The following is a 10151-nucleotide window of genomic DNA, read 5'->3' as shown; positions in this document are numbered from 1 at the left end:
ATTATTATTATTTTCCTCCATGGTTTCATCGTGCCTTTGCATTTTTTGAATGTTCGTTCGCGCATTCAAGTGCTCGTTAGTGCATTATTGCTGAATACACTTGCACCATTTTCTTGGGGATTACTCGATGGTGGTTCAGATGCCCGTACGTTGAATATTTATCACTAACCCGTGGAATTCTGCTGGGAAGAACCATGAATTGAAGTAATGAAATATTATGAAGAACGTAGAATATTTTCTAAGGATTCAGTTAATGAATCTAATGATTTAGAAATAATTAATTGATGGCTCTATACTAGCAGGCATGCCATCTAGGAGCATTAATTATTAGAGGCTTGGGTGATATGAGCTAGTTGAAGCGTCATATTTATTATGTATAGTATAGTCAGGGAAAACACGTTGTTGCATCCTGAAGACGTTATCGCTCTATACTAGCAGGCAAGCTGTCTAGGAGTCGTCCAATCATAATAATTCTATACACATGTCTTTTATATAGTCAGGGAAAACATTGTTACATCCTGAAGACATTATTGCTCTACACTAGCAGGCAAGCTGTCCAGGAGTCGTCCAATCGTTCGATTCTATATAAAAGTAATTACTGAAATTGCTCAGTATTCATGAGATATGTTGTTTCCTCAGTTGAGATACTGCATATTCACGTATGCTCTGAGAGACAATATACTCAGTCAGAGATTCTTGTGGCATGAGCTTTCATGCTAGAGACATGAGCCTCAATACTCATATGATTGCTGGATCAGGAGGATGTACAATTATGGTTTTACGATTTTAGCCTTTATCGAAAATCCACCATCTACAAATGGCAAGTGGCTCAAAGCATATTATGCCTGAATGATCAGTAAACAATTATTTTAATTTCAAAATGTATCTCTATTTCTTCAAAGAGTATGGAATATGCTCATTCGTTCAAAATCCAAAATAGATTTCATTAATCTAACAGAAAAAGTTACTTCATCAATCAATCATCCTACTCTATTCAATCAAAAAAAAAATAATCTCAAACGCTCACTCAAAGCAAACCATCCAACAACAAATAATTTTTACTGAAAGCCATTTCAAGCCTATTCTGAAAGTTTTCAGTCTTCACTTTCAAGTCCTGGATAGCCTTTTCAACCCTTACTGACTCCAGCGCGAGCGGGTTCTCCTCTTCCATGATAGAAGTTGAAGCAGAAATCATATTAGCAGCAACAACCGCTCTATCAATCTTGATGACCTCAAGCCGACGACTGAGCCAACCTACATTGAATCTCAAAGTATCTCAATTAAAGATCATGTCATCCCATCGATAATGCTCTTTTTTCTTGACATCACGTAAGTTTTTCTTGTTCATTTCGTCAATAATCGGCAACAGTCCAGCAACAGTAGTCAGGAGAGTTGGCAGAAAATTCCTCCACACTTGGGTAGTAGAAATATGCCCGTACTTCCTCCAGATCCTGGTATAGAGAGATGCGTAACACTTGGGTAGTATCAATATGGATGTCAAACGGGAGTCCAGCTGTTGGGTACTCACCAATAGAAGCTCTGAGATCAGCATATGCAGAGGCTGAGTAATTGCCAGTATGGTCATCATCAACTGCAGTCGCAGGTTTTTTACTTTTTCTTTTCTCAACACCAACAACGTGAACGTCAACCCGCAACAACATATAGGTTCAATGAAATTTTGGAGAGTCACTCAAATAAACCTCTGATTAAGAACAAGCTTACAGATGTTCCGGCGTCTGCACGAGTGCATTTGAAGCGGGCAGGTGCTTTCACAGTCCGTTTGGGTCTTAAGTTATAAGGAGTGGTGGAGAATCAGTCATCATGATTCATCTGCAACAAATGTTCATATTCATAGTCAGTTATTGAGCACATAGTGAAAAGAAAGAGAAAGAATATTTCATACCAGATTGGGAGTTTCACTTCCTCGTTTCGGCGGAGATAAGCTTCGGGAAGATGAACTGTTGTCAGACATTATGAGATATGAATATGATTGAAATTTCTTCTGTGCAGTCAAATTCAGTAATGGAGGAAGATGTGTTCGTGTAAATGGAAAACCCTAGGTCTTGAAGGTCAATACATAAGACACGGTGGATACTTATCCTTTACAAATGGTCAAATCAGTTGTGATTTCTATTGAAACCCTAAATATCAAACGAGATTATGTCGGACGCCAAAGAAAAGTGATAATACTGGGGACTGACAGTCCATAACCATGACCAGATGCGGTATCAGTATTTTGACTTGGAATCGATCATCCGTGAAAATCACATGTTTTCCTGGATCACTCGAACAATAAGGAGAATCATTGCATGCATGAACATTGGTCCACATCATTCGATTGGAGACATAAGAAAATCAACTAGAAGACGTAATAAAGGATTGTCATTCATGAATGATTCCTAACTCAATATCTATGAGGCAAGGTTACTCGAACGATCAAAATAACATCTTCTTCAACAAGAAATAAAAATGATCGACTACTCAAGAAGATTGCAAGTGGGACTAATCATCAATCGGATTCATCATCGCCTTCATGATCATCATCCTCCATGGAATCTTCTTCAAGATCTTCTCAGAGTCATCATCATAATCTTTATTGGAAACTTCCTCCAATCGGTCTTCAGGATCATCATACATTGCGTCTAAATATTCATCTTCTTCATACTCTGCTTGGAGGTCAGCTTTGGCCAACCGTTCGACTCTCATGCCAGGAGCATATGGTTTAGTCTTGCGCTCAAGAGGTGTCCAAGCAGATTCGATATCCTCAGCATCTGAATCAGAATCCACGCCATCAACACGAGGTCGAACTTCATCTTCAGCCGCTAGCCTTGTGTGCTGAAGTCGGCGCCGTTTTTGTTGATAAGTTGCAATCTTTTCATCTTCGGATTCTCTCTTTAAAAATCCATCACGGATGATTCTCATATGATCAATAGACATACTATCTATCATCTTTCCAGCACTTTCCAAGGACTGATTCACCTTGGCATGCGCCTCTGCTGCAGAAATTGGCTTGGTAGCGTTGGAATGATCCTCATAAGAATCAGATGAATGGTCGCAACTAGAAGTCACCATTATCTGGGAGAAAAATATGGATTTGTGAACACACCAATAACAAATACGCAACAAAAATGGTAACAATCTACGCTTACCTTTACAATTTCACTAGCTGTAGTGATTATGGTGCGAAAGAAAATTTTCGAGAATATGTTCGCTTCTTCAAACCTGCAAAGATGAACAAAAAATTCATTATTCAAAATCATAATTTGATTTTCCATAAAACTGTGAGTAATTCACGAAATTTTCACCGTGTGAGCAGCTTACACCAAGTGAACATTCACTGATTTTCTATTGTACGAGCATAAACTATTAAATCATATAATTCAGGTTATTTCAAATAGTTGTTTGTGTTTAACAATTGTTCAAAATCAAAATTTTAATGTGAGTTAATAACTCACGTAAAAAAAAAATTAGGCGTGAGTAAATAACTCACGCACGTCAAAAAAAAAAAAAAAATCTCGCTCGAACGAGCGTTCGTCTATCAAACGAAGGTCTTTTCTATTTTATTTTTGAATAGACATGATCTAATTGCAGTAAGGAAAATTTTGTCTATGAGCTTTCACGAAAACAAATTTTATTTGAAATATAAGGACTTTTACACTAAGGATTATTTTTCGTTTCTTAAACCGATAGACGGACAGGCGTCCGTTTCCTAAAAAAAAAAAATTCATAAACAAAATTATGCATGCAAGTATACATAAGATATTTTGTTTAACAAACAACTCGTGAATAGTAAAAAAAACGCACTTACCTTTAGTCGGCCGGAAGTTCACCGGACGGTGATCGGTGGTGGTCGGCTCCAACGCAAATTCTTCCCTCTTGCTGCTCGGACGTGAGAAGAGAATCAGGGGAGGGTGGTCGATCAAGGAAGAATTTTTTTTTAGGGCTTCTTCCCTTTTATAAAAATTTCACTTCCAAAACCTAATCAAACAAGGATTTCCTTTTGGGCCCGGGCCCGTAAACGCTAAACCGACTAAAACTGGACGTCTGATCGTCCAAATCACCAGTGCTTTGTCTCTCCAAGTTCACGAGATGAAACTCTGTCATACTCCTGGAGTCCTTATCCAGGCATTTGCTTGTACGTGACATCATTGAAGCAAATCGGGGATTTTGGAAAATACCTTTGTACGACTAAGTTCAACTACTTATCTCGTTCACTGAAAAATCACCATCTAGTGCTTACTGCGAAACATGATTGTCCCTCACTAAGAAGGGGACTTAATGTTGATGGTGGATTTTCGGCAAAGGGTAAAATCATAAAATCATGATACTGCATGTTTCAGTCTCGGCTTCAGGAATGTATGTGACGATTCATATTTTATGATCCATGAACTATTTCACGATCTCTGACTGAGCGAACGTTCCTCTCGTAGATATGATGAATATGTTTCTCGAAAATCCTCTCAGCTGATCTTTCGATGCTTCACACATTTCATCATTACCTCTACATAGAATCAAAATGGTTGGGCGGCTCCTAGATATATTGCATGCTAGTATAGAGCCTAACGCCTTCAGGACGTCACGCTGCTCGTTGTTCCCTGACTAGATAGATAGATCGTGTATAGAATCTCTTCATGATTGGGCGGATCCTAGACATATTGCATGCTAGTATAGAGCATAACTCCTTCAGGACGTCACGCTATTCGTTGTTCCCTGACTATACACCCCCCTCAGAACGAGTATGATGCTTCAATTATCTCATAGCTGGATTCTGCAAATAGGTTAATTGTACTGTGTCATTCATCAATTGAATTCCTAGAAGATAATTTATCTATCTCATTACTCCGTTCCATGAATGATCCTCAGCTGGATTCCATGGATTAGTAATAGATAATCATTTTATTTTATTACTCCGTTTCATGGCTGATTCTCAGTTGAATTCCATGAATTAGTAAAAAATATTCGTTGATCGGGCATCTGGGCCATCATTGAGTAAGCCCCGAGAAAATGGTGCGAGTGTACTTAGAAAATAATGCACAAACGAGCACTCGAACGCAAGAACGAACATTCAAAAATATGGATGAATGAAGAAACCTATGCAAAATAGGGAGAAAAATAATATTAATAAAATAAATAATAAAAGGGGCGCCTAGGGGACCGGGTGTTAGATCATTGCTCGGTCGAACTCGCAAGCGTTGCTATCTCAAGCTTGTTTGTCAAGTTTAGTTGCCAGAACTATAAGTCTTGATTTCTAGTCTACTTATAGCTAAGTCTCGGATTAGGATAATAAGTGTAGTTGAGCCTTAGACTCCACGACGTACATTGATTGAAGACAAAGAACTACTCAAGGGAACTTGTGGAACTTCATCAACAAAAGGTATGTGGAGACTTGAACTTATCTATCACTCAAAAGTTTATCTACTCTATCTCCTATTTGAGACAAAATTCGTATTGCTATATAGACTTCAATTATACACATTTGCTATTTTGAGTCGATTTTATCTCGCCTATATACTTTTAGAAATATGTGTTGGTAAGCTTTCGCTTTAGCCAAGTTCATCTTTACTCGTGACGAAAGTCATGTTGTTTATTTCAATAACTTGAAAATCGCTTTGATGAAAATAGTTTGTGAATAACAGCTATTATAACATCCTTTAAGAAAGTTTGAATGATTGAAATGAGAGTTTAGAACAAGTAACCATCTTTGGATATAAACATAGTGTGTTCTCACATTTGTGTAAAAGTCCAAAACCGGGAACCCAAAGTATGCGCACCCGTACGCGTACTGGCGGTTGTTGTAAATCCGGGTAAGTATGTGTACCTGTACCCATACTGGCGGAAGTTTGAAAGTGAAAAACAAACTCAATCTGGTTACTTAAGTACGCGTACCCGTTTGCATACTTAGGTAGGTTGCTTTCTAAAATAGGTTTGTTCATGAACTAAAACATTTATATAATAAGGAACGCAATCTTTGCAAACCATGGCTATAATGTTCATGAATTGATTCGAGTGAATCAAAACCGATTTTTCTTCGATTGTGTCTTGTATACTTCTATGAGATCTAAGAAATTGAACAACTCTCTAACTAGTTCATTTGAGTCATTTGAACTAGTTATGGTAAAGATGAATAAGGTTGATATGAAAGTGCTCATATATCTAACCATTGGTTAACTATTGTTAAACCGACTAAGTATACACGTTTAGGTACGGTTACTCAAACCTAAATGAATCTACATTTAATTTTTATATAACAAGCTAAGTTCGATCTAACGGTTGAAAGATATTAGCTTGAATCTAATCAGATTTTCATCTAGCGGTGAATATTGAATGCTTTGTTACCAAGGTAACTTAGATTGCAAACCCTGATTTGAAATCTACATAAAGGAGAACTCTACCAACTGGGAAACCTAATCCCATACCTCCTGTGTGATACTAGTTGTATAATATAGAGTCGATTCTCCTTTAACCTTAGGTTTTTCACGAAACCCTGTAGGTTAACGACTTAAAGACTTCATTGGGATTGTGAAGCCAGACTCAACTATTTTCTCTGTAGTTGCGTGATGTGATCTTGCTATTTCTATCGTGTTTGAGTACAATCGTAAGATTGGATTGAGATTTATATATTCGATAGGAAAGATAGAAAAGTAGTCACAAACACCTTCGTCTCATCGTTTGTGATTCCACAATATCTTGTTTCGTTAATTAATTCAGATTATTGTAAGGTGATTGATAATTCTAGGTTGTTCTTTGGGAATATAAGTATGGGTTATCAATTGGTTCATGTTCACCTTGATTTATCAAAAGACGGAACAAAAACTCGTAGGTATATCCGTGGGAGACAAATTTTTATATTCAATAGACTTTTCTGTGTGATACAGATTTGTTTATCAAATCTTCGACTTTGGATCGTAGCAACTCTTAGTTGTGGGTGAGATCAGCTAAGAGAATCAAGTGTGTAGTATCCTGCTGGGATCAGAGACATAAGGAGCATGATTGTGCCTTGAATCAGTGTGTGATTGATTAGGGTTCAACTACATTCCAGACCGAAGTTAGTTTGTAGTAGGCTAGTGTCTGTAGCGGCTTAATACAGTGTGGTGTTCAAATCTGTACTAGGTCCCGAGGTTTTTCTGCATTTGCGGTTTCCTCGTTAACAAAACTTATGATATCTGTGTTATTTCTTTTCCACATTATATTTTGTTATATAATTGAAATATCACAGCTTGTGCGTTGAATCGATCAATTGGTAAATCCAACCTTTGGTTTTTGATTGAAATTGATTGATCCTTGAACATTGGTCTTTGGTACCGTTCAAGTTATTTCTCTTATATTCAATCAGGCTCGCAAATTATTATTTGTTTGATTATGGATTGAATTGAGAAATTGAGATATAACTCTTTGATATAATTTTCTTATGATTGAGTCTAACTGTCTAGTTGATTTTCTTGAAAGTATATTGGAGTTAGTCTATACAAATTTCTAAGCGAAATATTGGGTGAGGTTGTTAGACCCCCACTTTTTCAATTGGTATCAGAACAGGAAAACACATTTAAGACCTCATAAGTCTGAATTTGTAGCGATCTGATTATGAACGAGTCTATCTATAATAACGTACCAATTCAGAAATTACCAGATGATTCTGAAAGCTTGGATTCACCTGAGAGAACTGTCACATCTAATTCAATATCTAAACATTCTCTTGATGTAAAAACTGCTGATTGGGAAACACTCCTTGAAGAACAGTTGGATGAACTTTCTGATGAAGGTGATTCCGATATTGATAGAGATGTTGATGAGGAAGTCTCATAGTATGTTAAGTTTTTGGATTCGTTGAAAATGAAGAAGATTACAACTTCTCATGTCACACCTCTTCTGACCCTCTTTGTCGAGAAAACAAGAAATTGAAAAGGATTTACGGAGGTCTTTATGGTCGGAATAGCTCTTGAGAATCAGTCCTCAAAGATACCGAGGAAAACCTGAGTAGAAAGTCACTTGAATGTGATCGTGTTTATTAAAAATACTTCTTGTTGGAAGAGAAACTTGCAGAAATTGAAGGAAGAATTAACTCTCAGCAAGCAAGTTTTGATGACAGAAAAAACGCTTTTCTCGCTCGATAAAAACGCCTTGAGGCTGATTTAGCTGCGGCTCTTGATAAAATCAAGATGTTGGAAGATGACTTGAAAAAGTTCAATACTAGTTCAAGCAAATTAACCACTATGCTAGGAGCAAGTAAAAATCATCGTGATACGCGAGGATTGGGCTATAAGGGAATAGATGCTCCAAGTATTAGCAAAGATGTAAAATTTGTCAAGGCTAGTGATTCTTCTCAACAAAAGGTTTCCACTGATGACAAAAGTGAAATACCTTCACCGGCAGTTAAGGTTCAAAAGATCAAAGTATATCAAACTCCAAAGTCAACACACACGTATCGAGGTAAGAACATTCCTTATGTTTGCCAAAATTACGAAAATAAAGGTCACCTGGAAAGGAGATCTCGTTTCCGTATAAGGAATGAGAAACTTCATGATGTTCTTGTGTGGGAATCACAAGAAGTTGTGAAATAAGATCATATGTTAAGACTAATCCCCTTAACATTACAGGTTGTAACTGTCCAACCTTTAGGCAAATGAATCAGTGCTGTGATAAACCAAGTTTTGCCTATAAATGTCATACGAATCTTTTTCACAATCGTAATGGTTATCAAAAGGATAACTTCGTAAAGACGAAGACAAGATCCGATGCTCCCAATTGAAGAGAGACTAACTTGCAAAATAATAGTCAATCCAATTCTCTTTCGAGAATTCTTGAAGAGAGTAGTGGGAAGAAGGTTCCGGTTGTTCCTAAACACACTCAGAAGTGGATACCAAAGAAATTCAATGATGTTTTGAGTGTGAAAAGGAATGGTCTCCCAGAAAAGTTCATGACTATGGAGAAGGCAGTATCCATGATGTTGGAACTTAAAAATTTCTTTGGAAAGATGGATTTGGATGTCAAAGGTTCTAAAAGCGATCTCTTTCATGATAATCCAAAAGTCACTTGTGGTGAGAAAGACATTGTTAACCTCAAAACAACTTGATTTTGTTGTAAGTGCATCCTCACCAAGGAATGCCCTACTATGTATACGGTGAGGGAAGCACGAGAATTGGGGAACACAGATTATGTTCGGTAAGGCTGTAGAATTCGATTGGATTCTTCTAAAAAGGTATGTCTATAAACTTTATAAATATTTGTGTTTTTATTTGCTTAGAGTACTTATAATGATCCTTGTACCTTGCTTATCGTTCATTTCTACCTAACTTGATCTGTGTTTAAGGTTCTTATATGTTTAGGTTTAAAAATAGTAGTTCGGGATGCTTGGACTTCATGGTACACATACCAGGTATGCATACCATCATTTAAAATCAAAATCCAGGGATTTTAGTATGCATACCCGTTTGCATACTGCTCCAGGTCACGAAAATTCATTTGCAAACCCGTATGCATACAGTCCTGTAGACGTCGATATTCGATAAATTCGTTTTGACCGCAACTTCTTCGTCCGAATTCGGAATGACCTCATTCTTTTTGTATTATCTTCATATTTGAATTCTCTTCAAAATGGTGATGAGAATTTTTGGATTTGAATGAGTTAAGATTGGTATTTGTCCCGTCTCTTGTTTTTGAGTGTTGTGCTCCGTTTTGTCGCACCTGTTCCACTTCTCTTGGACATGGGCACTTGGATTGTTGGAGTACTAATTTTCTAAGCTCATTCATATATTTTACAAGAATGTTGTTGGTGAATCACAAAGAAGGAAGTTCAAGAATGGGCAGTAGTACGCATTACTATGGGATGTGCACAATCATCTTATGTGAACTATGATGCATGGTCTTTATTGACTTTGTATGTTCTTCTTTGTTAAGAAAATATTTTTATACGCCTTTGGTAACTATTCTGGGTATAAATCTGTGCGAAAAAGATTGATTCTACCTTGTAAGAGCAAAGATTGATTTTGCAGTATTAATCTTTATTGGTTTTATATATTGCAAAACTTGTTATGGGATATGTGTGTTTGCATCCGTGAACTATGATTGTCCCATATATGCTCAAAAGTTAACTCTATTATATGTCTGTATGAAAGTATTGATAAGAGATAGAATGAACTTTTGTTTACAAAGAT

The sequence above is a fragment of the Papaver somniferum genome, chromosome 10, assembly GCF_003573695.1.
Source record: "Papaver somniferum cultivar HN1 chromosome 10, ASM357369v1, whole genome shotgun sequence".
Lineage (NCBI taxonomy): Eukaryota > Viridiplantae > Streptophyta > Magnoliopsida > Ranunculales > Papaveraceae > Papaver > Papaver somniferum.
This window is presented reverse-complemented; position numbering follows the sequence as displayed.